Raw genomic sequence first — 15,351 nt, 5'->3', positions numbered from 1 at the left:
GTTATTATTCGTTTTCTGAACATGTTGGCCTTCATTTCATTTTATTTCAGAACATTATACTAACAAAAATATTACCATATTTATCTTGTCTTTTAGAGAAAGATTTTAAAACTACGACTGATACCACCCAAACAAACTTTCGCAAGACAAATTTAAGCAACCCAAATATTAACACTGCGGGAACTATAAATAATAATTACTATGGTAAGTACCAGGGTTAAAAAGTCGCCATAAAATTGGTCTACTACAACTTATTTTGCTTAATTAGTGCTGCTTCTATATGTAAAATATGCTACTTAATTAGACTCGTTTCACTACTATATATACATCGAAATTTCAACAAGGGTTTGCTACATTTCTCTAAATTAAGTAATGTAGTCGCGATTGTAATGTCACAAACTTTCGGATTCGGTCGAAAATCTCACTGCAATTATTTCTTACTTGATCATAATATTTAAAGGTGTATTATTCAAATTTTTAGCAACTCCGTCTCTGACTCCATATGAAGTGAACGAACTAATTGCCCAACGCCAAGACCATTGTGAGTACTATGCTACGACATAAAAAACATTTCTCTTTGTTACTTGTCATTGAAGATGTCAAACTTCAGAAGGAAATTGATCAACAAAAAAAAATGAGAATCAGAAACCCTGGTATAAAAAGGGGCTTTTGGGAAAAATCTGTATTGCTATAATAGCTGTACAGACTGTCTTGATAGCAGTAAAAGATAGCCTCACTCGGGTGCTGCACAACACATTCGGTAAGTTTCATATTTAGAGAAAAAGGTTGTAGAGGCTAATGTCCTTTCTGGAACGTCATTAACACTGGCATATAACAACTTAATTTTATTGCCTTAAACAGCAGGGATGATATTGATCAGTTCATTTCTTGTCTCCACTACACAAAGGAAAGGATTTTTTGGTGGCACTAAAATGTTTCGAAAAAAACATTTCGTAGAAAACATGTGATCAAAAATAACTAACAATTGTATGCCAATGTATGCTAACTTTAGTGATTGAGATGGTACTGTTTGCCAATTGAAAATGCAATTTCTGAAATTTCATTTAGATATCGCTAGAGGGCCTTGTTTGGTTTGTGTAGTTTTGCTGCCAACGGCAACGCGTTTTGATTTGCCTGTTCCACGTGCGTCTGATTTTGTGAAAAATTTTGTTAATTTTTTTGTTAACTGATGTTCGTGGTACCTAGATTCTTTGTGGCAAAGATTTTTTTTTAAGGTAATTTTGTTTCTTGCAGTATTTGTGTAGTATAGTGTCAAAAAGAACCTTAGTATTTTTACTGTCACAAACTTTTAGGTGATCATTACTCGCTAACGTAATTGTATGCAGTTTATCTTAAACTTGCATGTTTAATTATTTCCCGACTTGTCAGATTAGTTGTTAATGTAGTTGCCTTATAAACTTGACGGAATATATGTTTGATATCCACATTTCTGGTTTTATGGATATTATATTACGTATTTTTAACTTTCACTGTATATTAATTTCAGTAAAAGAGAAAAAGAAGAAGCCTAGAAAATCTGGATCTAAGTAAGTTAATCGGATATTTTCAAAGATTTGCAAACAAACCAATAGATTAAATGGTATACTGCTTATTTGCATTCAAATAATTTCGTTTTGCCACATCCCGTTTGAACGTTGCCTAAGTTGCCAACCACAGTTACAGCAGTTCGTTAAAGGAGACGGATTCGTTGTATTTTTAGAGATTCTGACACCGACTCCTACCGCGACAGCACCAACTCAATGCGAAAACTACGAATTGCGCAACACAAGGCAATAAGTAAGTTTTGTGCTTCGAAGGTTTTACAATCTTAATTTCAAGGTTTTACAATCTTAATTTCAGGAACAGAGAAAAAGCATAATGAGTCTATAATTTCGGGAACAGAGAAAAAGAAGAAGCCTAGAAAATCTGGATCTAAGTAAGTTAATCGGATATTTTCAAAGATTTGCAAACAAACCAATAGATTAAATGGTATACTGCTTATTTGCATTCAAATAATTTCGTTTTGCCACATCCCGTTTGAACGTTGCCTAAGTTGCCAACCACAGTTACAGCAGTTCGTTAAAGGAGACGGATTCGTTGTATTTTTAGAGATTCTGACACCGACTCCTACCGCGACAGCACCAACTCAATGCGAAAACTACGAATTGCGCAACACAAGGCAATAAGTAAGTTTTGTGCTTCGAAGGTTTTACAATCTTAATTTAAAGGTTTTACAATCTTAATTTCAGGAACAGAGAAAAAGAATGAGCCTATAATTTCGGGAACAGAGAAAAAGAATGAGCCTATAATTTCGGGAACAGAGAAAAAGAATGAGCCTACAAAATCTGCATCTGAGTAAGTTAATCGGATATTTTCGAAGGCTTGCACACAAATCAATAGATTAAATGGTAAACTGCTTATTTGCATTCAAATAATTTCGTTTTGCCACATCCCGTTTGAACGTTGCCTAAGTTGCCGACCACAGTTACAGCAGTTGGTTAAAGGAAACGGATTCGTTGTATTTTTAGCGATTCTGACACCGACTCCTACCGCGACAGCACCGACTTACTAGGAAAAATACGAATGATATCCAACCGAAAAAGTAAGTTTTGTGCTTAGAAGGTTTTACAATCTTAAGAGTTTGAAGCTGCTATGGGAGTGCTGCAATCTTCTTGTCCTTTCTTGAACTTCTACACATTAAACATGAAACAGTAAGTCGCCATTGTCTAAACAGTCCGGGTACAATATTTCTGCAGCTCGTTCCTTGTCCTTTATAAATCAGAAAATAAATATTTGCAAAAATTACTAATACGATTGTAGAGCAACCCAATTTCCCAAGAATATAATTAAGGCCATTTTGATACATTCATTTTTTTCACGTTTCTCTTTTCACGGTCTGTGTTTTTTTAATGTTATTCCAGATTCCCAATGTCCTGATGAGTGTACAGCAGGTCCATCGTGTCGTTCGATCGACTGGAAAACTTTGGAAACTAATTCTGATGAAGAGGTAACGTGCATTGTTTTGCTAGGAAAATTTTTTTTTATTCACCGACGTTTTACCTGCTATTCAGCTAGGCTTCCTCAGGGTAGTGGTACAGAACACAACCAAGTAATAAGAACCGTACAAACACGAAAAGGGGACCACTAACATCGCTTGTAAAATCACGTGATATAAAAATTCGGGAAACAACATGCGGGAAACTGCACTTCACAACATCATTAAAAGCACCCTATGGTTCACCTTATATTTGCAAAGTGATACCGACAAAGGTTACTATATAGCTGCACAAACGTGGGGTTTGGAATTACTTTTTTGCATTTGTCCAACAACCGATTGGTCAGATGAGGGTGTTACAAATAATTGTCGTTTTTTTTATATTATGTCTGTAATTATTAGGGTATCTTTTTTAATTAGAGTCATAACTTATCACACATATTCCTGCAAAATTATCGCATTACAGCGTCATGTAAATTAGCTAATCACATAATAAAGTAACTAACACTAACACATGATCAAGCCTATAGGACGTTTAATATTCAATTCCGGGTTTGACTGAGTTTCTGAGATCCAAACAAAATCTGTTTCAGATGTAAAAAAATAGTATTTCAACATTTCACTGCTTGTATCTTTATGCAAGTGTTTTTTTAAGCAAGACTATTTAAAAAAAAGAAAAACCTACGTTCCTATACGACAAGTATCACCATGGGAAAAGTGGCTGACCCAACTTTGCTGCGAAGCCTATGAATTCCTTTACGATATATTAGGTTGTGGTGCAAAACTGTCTTAAATAAACACTATTGAAAAGAGTCCTTGCCAGCTCGGTAGCGTTACAAAGACAGGTTTTGGTAATATACCTTTTCGTTTCATTAGAGATAAAATTAGTTTTTATTATACAGATATCGTATGGAGAACACCAAATCAAGTGCAGCACAAAAAATATAAAACATAGGACTTTTGACACAACCCGATATGATGGCACATGTACTGATCTGGACACCAATGTATCCAAGCAGTGCAATGGCTTCTCAACAGACTCTGATGCAATAAATCATGCTTTGGCCAATCTTATCCTGTATACACCAAACTATACGTATCCCTGTAATGCAGATGCCATGGGCCCTTGGTTAAGTTGCCCACACTAATTGCGTTCCATTTTCTTTAAATAGTTGATCAATCCTTAGAAAGAATCCGTTGTATTATTTTGGCAATTTTATGATTCAAATTGCACCAGTCTTTGGCTTCTTTTCATCTGTACATGCAAATTTTCATACCCAAAACGCATGCATTTCGGCCTTTTTTATCCTTTTGGTATCTCCATAGGAACGCTGATTTGATTTAGTCCGGTTTTAAACTTATTTTGAAACATGTTGTAGTTTTTGAAATTCATGTAATTGTACCTTGATATTGTTGGGAGATTTACAGTTTTTTGGAATGCAATGAATAGCTGATATTAATCTCATTGTTAATGACGTAACCATAAGGTGTTGAGAAATGCGATTATAAACACTGCCTGGGATTGGCGCTAGAGAGCTCTCCCCGAACCAATTGTGTTTAAAACTGGTAAAAAAAACAGGAGAATCACAACAATGAAAGATATCGAATATTAGCAATTCATTATGTATAAAATACACTTTAAATTAACCTCGCCTTGAACCGTATGAGTGTTTATTGAACCCAAGTCTTTTAAGTGTGTCAAACGGCGCCGTGCTCGTGATTTTCCATAATGTATATATGTGGCCTGTCTGATATAAATTGCTGTCAACCGATTTCGATAGTTTAGGAAAAACACAAGAGCTCGCAGGACTGGCCCGAATTTCTTATTTGTTCATGCCTTTGGATATGCAACATCATTTTATTTGTTGTTACCAAATCAGCTTATTCTTTATTCTTTGCGTGTTTTCCCGGTCTGTATATATCAGTGTCATGTCGGAGGCCGTATCATTTTGTTCAGAATATATCTTGGTTAATTTTAGCAACGCCCAAGTCGAGAGATATTATTGTGAAAGTATTTATCCAAATTTACTACGTAAGCTTACATAAACATAAATGTCAAAAATCCAAGCAACAATATCAAAACCACTATATACTGGGAGATTAAACTGGTTGCCCTACTATACAGAAATTGTATTGGGTGTCAAACAACAAGGCTGCTAGCCTGGCTGTTTACAGTCGGTACAGGCTGCTTTTCAAATTTGGCCTTCAACAAAGGATGAACGGTAACCCTTTCATACCTGGAACAAAAGCCTAAACAGATACGGGTCCCGTCGTTGTCAGATCCACAAAGGCCAAAAGTTATACGAAGACGCCAACCACCACCAGACGCAACTTAAAATGCAAGCACGTTTATTATACTTGATGTGATGTAGTTAATATGTATGTTCAAATCATGCGAACTCATACATGGTAGCCTATATTTTCTACTATTTATGATGAAAACATGATCCAAGTAAAACAAATGAAAACCACTACCAGCAACAGTTCAATACTATGTTTTTACTGCATTTCAGAACATATGCACAGTAAATACGCTTGAGACGTTCGATTGCTTTCCGAAATATCGTTTTGACTGGCAGTCACTCATTGTCACATGAAGTCCAACTAAAAACGTAAACTTATTTGTGAACATTTAAGACCAGATCTAGAACTCCTCACCTGGTGCATTCATTTTCTGCGACGATGTGGGATCTCTGAAAAAAGATCACATATGAAATTCACTTAGGAATAACCCATGACGGTTTACAAATTTGAAGAGACCTTGCCTTCCTGTATATATTATGTTGCCACAGAGTATTAATGCCCCAAAGCTATATAGTCTTGACAGTATATACGTTCGCCTACTAGGAGTTATCAGTAACAGAATGTGATTGACAAGCATTTGGTCAGGTCACAAAACTAGAGGTAAATTTGGCAGATTTAGAGGTAGATTTGTATGGTAGCCAAGCGTGATATTGAAAAGAAATATTTTTTTACCTGCTCTCTGGCGCCATTTTGCTGTGAGCCTACGGGTCGATAGTTCAGGTTTTCAAAAATGTCCTAAACGTTAGTTAGTTTTTTTTTAAGCGAAAGAAATAGCCTTTTGACATTGTGTAGTCATTTTCTGCTTAGTGGGACGAAATTTGAACGAAAACATTTGCTCTGTGAACTTACCGAACATTGGCCTCCACCAAAATCGCAGTGTTCGCTAATGCGTTGCGCCATAAGTGTATTTACCTATCGCGTTACAAGTTTGTTTGACGTCGCAACTTGCTCAGTCGAGGGATTTATGCTAGATGTGCTGTCGAATAATTTAGTTCAAGTTAGGAGACAACCAAATTCGTCTAATTTGACTTTTTGAATGTCAGTTTTAATGATCAATTGATAACAGTTAAAAGAGCCTAAAAACACGCTGAATGCAGTTTTTATTGATCGCAAATAGTCTTTAAATCGAATAAAATTGCTTGGCTGGTAAGACATTTGTGGTTTACACGCAACGTACACAATATATGTATTTTTCCAGGGTGTAAATAGCATCACTTGTCTTGCAAGAAACAAGTGGTCACACGATATTCCAGTTTGCCAATGTCCTGATGAGTGTACAGCAGGTCTAATGTGCCACTCAATCGATTGGAATATTGTGATCAACCAAATTAGTGATGATGTGGTAACGTGCATTGTTTGGTTTTACGAAAACTTTTCCTTTGTTTTGTTTTGTAAAGACAACGTCAAGTGTAAACTACAGCTGAATATGGCTAAAAAATGTCGACAAATAGAATAGTTTAATGTTCTCCAACGGTGAGCATTTGGTTTCCAATATTCAACAGACAACTTGGGCATTTTGTAGGCAGGGATCCCACTTCATGGTTAAAATCAATGACAACAACTCGATAAAAACCTTAATTGTAGGATCCTACGTCACGAAGTTGTCTATAATATTGAAGAATAATGAAAAATAAGTGCAAAAAAGTCATAATATTGGAGAGCTGCAGCCAGGGTGAACACGCACTCTTTCGACCTGTAAGGTCTCATCAATGCAGCTGTTGACAGTAGCACTGGGATAGTTTTTACACTAGCGGGTACACTAATTTCCACTTTGTGTTACCTTTCGGACAACGTCAATCCGTTGGATACCCCATACTGAGAACCAAACAACAGAGATGAACCACTGTGGAGCGCACTATGGCCAAACGGATCTGCTTGGCAACCGATAGTGCTAAAGGCAAAAACACCTGAGACACATCACGTGACAGCAGCAACTATCCTCAAAGGTCCACCGTAGTGTCGTCACTATTTAAGATGTACCAGGCTGCAATGCACACAGGGTGTTGAAGATGTGGAGTGGTTTGGAGCTGTCATTAACATTAAACGTTGGTCTGTGCTGTTGAATATTATCTCTGGTGTTTCTCTTTCGCGTAATTGACTCCAATTTTTCGCACCTGTTTTAAACTTATTTGAAAAGCATGGAAAATACTATGTGTAAAACTATTTTATTGCTTCTGAAATATATGTATTTGTGCCTCGGTAATGTTGGGCGATTCAACACATTGCTTGCAGGCTTGAGGCGCTAGAGAGCTATATTTCATCATTAGCAATATTCGCGATTAAATATTAAAACATTCACAAACCAGTTTTCGAGGTATCAATCGTAACGTTGAAATTAACTATTTTGAACCCCATCCAAGCAAATAAACATCATATAAGTCTACAATACAGTTTTAGAATACAATGGATAGGTGATTCCCACTTCCTTGTAAATGACGTCACCATAAGGTGAAGAGAAACGATTATAAACACTACCTGTGATTGGCGCCCGAGAGCTCTCCGCGAACTGGTTGTTTTTGAGGCCGATGAAACAGTCAACCCCCGATAATCGTAATAATAAAAGATATCAAATGTTAGCAGTCCATTGTGTATACATAAAATACACTTGAAAATAATCTCGCCTTGCACCACATGTGTGGTTTTAAGTAATCCATGTTTTCGTGTTCACAACAAATCACACAATAAAAGTTGTTTGAAATAATGATGCTTTCAAACCCAAGTGTTTTGAGTACACCAAACTGCGAAGAGTTCAAGATCAAAGTCTCTTGTAACATTTGTCTTTTGGATGCCTCTATGACTCATAAACTAAATGGGTGTGTTGCCAAGCGATTTTGGTAGTTCAGGAAAGGCACAAGGACTGACAGCAGGACTGGCCCCAATTTCTTGTTTGTGAATGCCCTAGGTTATGCACAATTATTTTATTAATTTAAATCGTCCTATTCTTTGCATTTTTTCACGGATTGCGTGTTTTCTTGGTGGTCTGTATATATCAGTGTTGTGTCGGAAGCCATGTCATTTTATTCACAATATTTTTTGGTTATTTTTAATAACGCCCAAGTCGAGAGTTATTCATTGTTAAAGTATTTCATCCAAATTTACTACGTAAGCTTACATAAACATTAATAAATGCCAAAAATCCAAGCAACAATATCAAAACCCTCATATAATTGGAGTTTAAATTTTGGAGTCTGGTTGCCCAGGTATACAGTAATTGTATTGGGTGTCAAACAACAAGGCTGCTAGCCTGACTGTTTACAGTCGGTACAGACTGCTTTTCAAAGTCGGCCTTCAACAAAGGATGAACGGTAACCCTTTCAAACCTGGAACAAAAGCTTAAACAGATATGGTTCCCGTCTGTGTCAGATCCACAAAGGCCGAAAGTTACGATGACGCCAACTACCACCAGACGAAACTTAAAATGCAAGCACGTTTATTATACTTGATGTGATGTAGTTGGTATGAAAATTCAAATCATGCAAAGCAAAAGTTAGGAAAATCCGTTTTACACTCCTTGCATTTTTATGAGTATTTAAAGTTCATATTTGCTTTCCAGGGTGTAAATAGCATCACTTGTCTTGCAACAAACAAGTGGTCACACGATATTCCAGTTTGCCAATGCCCGGATGAGTGTACAGCAGGTCTAATGTGCCACTCAATCGATTGGAATATTGTGATCAACCTAATTCGTGATGATGTGGTAACGTGCATTGTTTGGTTTTACGAAAACTTTTCCTTTGTTTTGTTTTGTAAAGACAACGTCAAGTATAAACTACAGCTGAATATGGCTAAAAAATGTCGACAAATAGAATAGTTTAATGTTCTCCAACGGTGAGCATTTAGTTTCCAATATTCAACAGACAACTTGGGCATTTTGTAGGTAGGATCGCACTTCATGGTTCAAAATCAATGACAACAACTCGTTAAAAACCTTTATTGTAGGATCTTACGTCACGAAGTTGTCTATAATATTAAAGAATAATGACAAACAAGTGCAAAAAAGCCATAATATTGGAGAGCTGCAGCCAGGGTGAACACGCACTGTTTCGACCTGTAAGGTCTCATCAATGCAGCTGTTGACAGTAGCACTGGGATAGTTTTTACACTAGCGGGTACACTAATTTCCACTTTGTGTTACCTTTCGGTAAACGTCAATCCGTTGGATACCCCATACTGAGAACCAAACAACAGGGATGAACCACTGTGGAGCGCACTATGGCCAAACGGATCTGCTTGGCAACCGATAGTGCTAAAGGCAAAAACACCTGAGACACATCACGTGACAGCAGCAACTATCCTCAAAGGTCCACCGTAGTGACGTCACTATTTAAGATGTACCAGGCTGCAAGGGTGTTGAAGATGTGAAGTGGTTTGGAGCTGTCATTAACATTAAACGTTGGTCTGTGCTGTTGAATATTATCTCTGGTGTTTCTCTTTCGCGTAATTGCTACAATTTTTCGCACTTGTTTTAAACTTATTTGGAAAAACATGGAAAATATTATGTGTAAAACTATTTTGTTTCTTTTGAAATCAGCAGGCTTGAGGCGCTAGAGAGCTATATTTTATCATTAACAATATTAGCGATTAAATATTAAAACATTCACAAAGCAGTTTTCGAGGTGTCAATCGTAACGTTGAAATTAACTATTTTGAACCCCATCCAAGCAAATAAACATCATATAAGTCTACAATACAGTTTTAGAATACAATGGATAGGTGATTCCCACTTCCTTGTAAATGACGTCACCATAAGGTGAAGAGAAACGATTATAAACACTACCTGTGATTGGCGCCCGAGAGCTCTCCGCGAACTGGTTGTTTTTGAGGCCGATGAAACAGTCAACCCCCGATAATCGTAATAATAAAAGATATCAAATGTTAGCAGTCCATTGTGTACACATAAAATACACTTGAAAATAATCTCGCCTTGCACCACATGTGTTGTTTTAAGTAATCCATGTTTTTGTGTTAACACCAAATCACACAATAAAAGTTGTTTGAAATAATGATGTTTTTAAACCCAAGTGTTTTGAGTACACCAAACTGCGAAGAGATCGAGATCAAAGTCTCTTGTAACATTTGTCTTTTGGATGCCTCTATGACTCATGAACTAAATGGGTGTGTTGCCAAGCGATTTTGGTAGTTCAGGAAAGGCACAAGGACTGACAGCAGGACTGGCCCCAATTTCTTGTTTGTAAATGCCCTAGGTTATGCACAATTATTTTATTAATATAAATCGCCCTATACTGGATTCTTTGCTTTCTTTCCCGGATTGCGTGTTCCAGTGGTATATCTATATATATCAGTGTTGTGTCGGAGGCCATGCCATTTTATTCACAATATTTGTCGGTTATTTTTAATAACGCCCAAGTCGAGAGTTATTCATTGTTAAAGTATTACATCCAAATTTACTACGTAAGCTTACATGAACATTAATAAACGGCAAATCTAAGCAACAATATCAAAACCCTCATATAATTGGAGTTTAAACTGGTTGCCCGAGTATACAGAAATTTTGTTGGGTGTCAAACAACAAGGCTGCTAGCTTGGCTGTTTACAGTCGGTACAGGCTGCTTTTCAAATTCGACAAAGGTTGAACGGTAACCCTTTCAAACCTGGGACAAAAGCTTAAACAGATACGGGTCCCGTCTGTGTCAGATCCACAAAGGCCGAAAGTTACGATGACGCCAACTACCACCAGACGAAAGTTAAAATGCAAGCACGTTTATTATACTTGATGTGATGTAGTAAGTATGAAAATTCAAATCATGCAAAGCAAAAGTTAGGAAAATCCGTTTTACCTGCTTGAAAAAATATGCAAAAAAAACAAACATTTTTATGTCTTAAATTGTTTTCTTGACAACAAATTACTCGGGAGAACAAAATACACTTAGCTGTTCACAGACAAAATGTAGTGCAAAAGTTCACAGACAAAAGTTTAACTACAATCATATAGCTGGGAATGTAAATTTGGTCAACTCATACCCCAAGTAAAACAAACGAAAACCACTACCAGCAACAGTTGAATAGTATGATTCACAATTACCAGTTTAATACCATGTTTTACTGCATTTCAGAACATATGCACAGTAAATACACTTTAGCCGTTTTGTTTTTCACAATATCGTTTTGACTGGCAGTCACTCATTGTCACAGAGAGTCCAACTGCAAACGTAAACTTATTTGTGAACATGTAAGACCAAATCAAGAACAACTCACCTGGTGCATTCATTTTCTGCGACGATGTGGCATCTCTGAAAAAAGATCATATATGAAATATACAGGTTTTGTAGATGGTTTTCGTCTCCACCTAAACACAAAAAAGTTTCGTGGTGCAAAAGTACGTGCTACTTTTAAAATAGTGACTTTCTTACGCTGTGCGCTTATTTCAATGAACTCCATCAGAATTTTTTTCTTAGCTTCCAAAAATCCAGGTTTCAGTGGAAACTCAGCGAGATTGTGGACAAGATAGGAGTTACATGGATGGAGTAAGATGCAGAGACATTTGATCAAATGACGATGTTTAGGCAGATCTGAGAACAATTCTTCGCACTTTTCAGTAAAATCGCAATAAAGAAGAATGTGAAATGCAACCATGACCACATTTTTGAGGTTGTTGAATTGGGGATATTTGGAATGTGCCTCACGCAGAAAACCTTCGATCATTTTGTAGACTCGTTGCTTTGTATCGTCGAAATCTTCTTCAATTACTTCATCCATTTGGATGATATTATATGGCAGAGACGCCACTTCGATAATTATTACACTATAATTAAAAAGTGTTTCTGTAGCCATTTTACACTGGACGAAAATATGGGGTTCAAAAAGTATGATAAGATGAATTTAAGAATTATATTCGTAATCTGTAAATATTTGCTTTAGTGAAGTTGATGTAACGTAATCAAGGATCATAAGCTGTCAACAATTTTAAATGTGTTGGTACATCACCGGACAGTTTCTTACATACACAATGATCACCTTTCACAGAAAGAGACGGAGGGAAAAAGGTATCCGCTATATAACACAATGGTAGTAACAACGACCCAGGGTTTTTACAGCAGGTGACATCAAGTCAGGTAGGATAAAAACCGGAAAGTCAACAGTTTTACAGTTTTAATATTTAGTTCAACGTATTGACAAGAGTGATATTAGTTTAACGAATATGAACAAAAAAAACTAAAAGATTTTTTAAAAAAAGTTTCAGTTTTTGTAATGAAATGGAAACAGAGTCAGTAGAGCTCTAGCGCCACCAAGCTGACAACTAAGTAAACACCCTTTGGTGCCAACAATACACCAAAAATAATTTTTTGTTTTTTTTTGTTTAATGCATCAGATATATTTATATATTAAAGACTTGCAACGCAAGCTCCATATGTACAAACATAAGGTTCACCATTCTATCTTATTCCATCTCGTTTTAGGCCACATGGTTTGGTCTCTTCCCAATAATTAACCCTTTAGAGCCCAAGGGTATACGGAGCAACAGAAAAAAATTAATGTATAGCGTTTTGTTGCGTTGATGGGTCCAATAACACATTTCATTAAAAAAATTTAAGATGTTTGACCGCCACCCCCCATTTTCTGGTGGGTTCACCTGTGACCCATTGGGCTCTGGAGGATTCTCAATGAAAAAAATTACCTTTCTAATTTTGTTGAAACTAGTGAAGCTATGCATTTCTTTAGTAGTGCAAGTAACATCCTGAATGAAATCGATGTAATATTTTACTACGTTTGGTCGAACAACTAATTTTTAGACCCCCATTACGTGTGACTTTCGTGTTTCGCAGGTGGGCAGAAAACTTTGTTTTTCAGTATTTAAAGCTAAACAACGCCTTATTTAGATCCGTGTTGATGCTGCACAAGTTGTAACAGCGATATTTGACAACTTTTGCTGGTCAATGATTATTTACACTGATAAAATTGGAAAAAACCTACGCAAATAGCTATATTACCGTGCATAAGATAAAAACCTGACCCGAAATCGAGACAATAGATAATGCACGTATTATTTCTAGTATCATGTGATGCTGTTATGTAATAATATTCATTGAAAAGCTTAAAAACATGATTCACAAAATTTCATCGTACTTGTCACCAATGCCCTATGTCCCATACACGACCCCATAAAATTATAAGGTGTGCCGTTTCTTAAAAATACGTGCTACGAATACCTAACTTTTTTATAGATACTATACAAGGCCTTAGCTAAAGGATTACCAATTTTATTTGCAAATTGTTCACCAAATGAATGGTATTTTTTACATATTTAGATGTAGCTGCAGACAGGGTGTGTACACGCACTGTTTCGACCTGTAAGGTCTCATCAGTGCAGCTGTTGTGTGGCACTGTGCTAGCTTTCACACTAGCAGGCACACTAGTCTCCACTTTGTGGTACCTTTCGGTCAACGTCGATCTGCAGGGTACCCTATACTAGGTACCGAACAACAGAGACGACGAACCACTGTAGATGTAGCTTATCAAGCACTTTTACGTTTCCTTCCGGTGTGCTTGCTGTGTCAATCAAAAAATTGGTATAGCGACATCTACTGGCTTTAAAATTTTATGTAGATCAGGGCAAAGGGGGACTCTGGGCTTTAAAGGTAAAAAAAAATTGAAAAACCAGAAACCTTTCTTGTATGGGTCTTTAAAGTCATGGGGTCACCGGTGACCCCTGGGGCTCTAAAGGGTTAATTTAAACTTCATTACTAACGGTGTTAATGGCCAGGCCAAAGTTTCTATTACCTATACAGATTAAAAATTGTGCCACAAAATGATTTCAGATAACTCTCATCGTTATATTACATGCGTAAAATGTTTAATTTAGCTAACCAGTATTTGAGATAGTTCAACTATTGTATTTTCCACATATAACCAATCAGCTGAAAAAGCTTATAGCACACTCAATGTAAGCAAACACGTCTCACCACTGCATCCGGAAGAACGTTCCAAATAAGTACAAACAATTATTCGGAAGAACGTTCCAAATAAGTACAAACAATACCTTATTTTAATTTGGAATTAACTATTGGCCAAAATAATGATTTCCGGAACATTTTGTTACAACAACAAATTTAAATATCCCAACGCTAGAAACGTACAACCTGAGCTTGAAAAATGTAAAAGCGAAACGATTTACAATGTGTCATACTAAAAAAGTGTAAACTCCTCAGCAAACCATGCAAAAATCTAACTTTTTTACTAACTGGCAGGTGTTGCCACCTTTTCTTTGTCTTGCGTACACCTCTGCCCCCTTTTTTTGAACAAATAATTTTGTGTTTTTTTTGAAAAAAAAGTTTTTAAAACCGTGAGATAACGGATAATTATTTATTTTAGTAGTATTTTAGCTAGTTTATTCGATATACAAAAATATTTACAATGTTATAAATTAATTTTATAGGCTTACATCAACAAATGTACAAATAGTCTAATTGCCTTGAAGCTCGCTGCCTTTTAGATTAAATCAATTTTCAAAAATTGTCAAACATCGCTGTTACAACTTGTGCAGCATCAACACGGACTTAAATAAGGCGTTATTTAGCTTTAAATACTGAAAAAACAAAGTTTTCTGCCCATATGAACCTGCGAAACACGAAAATCACACGCAGTGGGGGTCTAAAAATTAGTTGTTTGACCAAACATAGTAAAATATTACCTCGATTTCATTGAGGTTGTTACTTGTACTACTAAAGAAATGCATAGCTTCACTAGTTTCAACAAAATTAGAAAGTTATTTTTTTTCATAGTGTATCCTCCAGAGTCCAATGGGTCACAGGTGACCCCACCAGAAAATGGGGGGTAACGGTCAAACTTCTCAAATTTTTTCATGAAATGTGTTATTGGACCCATCAACGCAACAAAACGCTATACATTAATTTTTTTTTGTTGCTCCGTATACCCTTGGGCTCTAAAGGGTTAAACTTCATTATTAATGCTGTTAATGGCCAGGCCAAAGTTTCCATTATCTATACAGATTCCAAGTTGTGCCACAAAATTTTTTCTGGTACCTCTCATCGTTATATTACATGCGCAAAAGTTTTAATTTATCTAGCCAGTAT

This window comes from Ascidia mentula, chromosome 3 (genome assembly GCF_947561715.1).
Source record: "Ascidia mentula chromosome 3, kaAscMent1.1, whole genome shotgun sequence".
Lineage (NCBI taxonomy): Eukaryota > Metazoa > Chordata > Ascidiacea > Phlebobranchia > Ascidiidae > Ascidia > Ascidia mentula.
Note: the sequence above shows the minus strand (reverse complement) of the source record.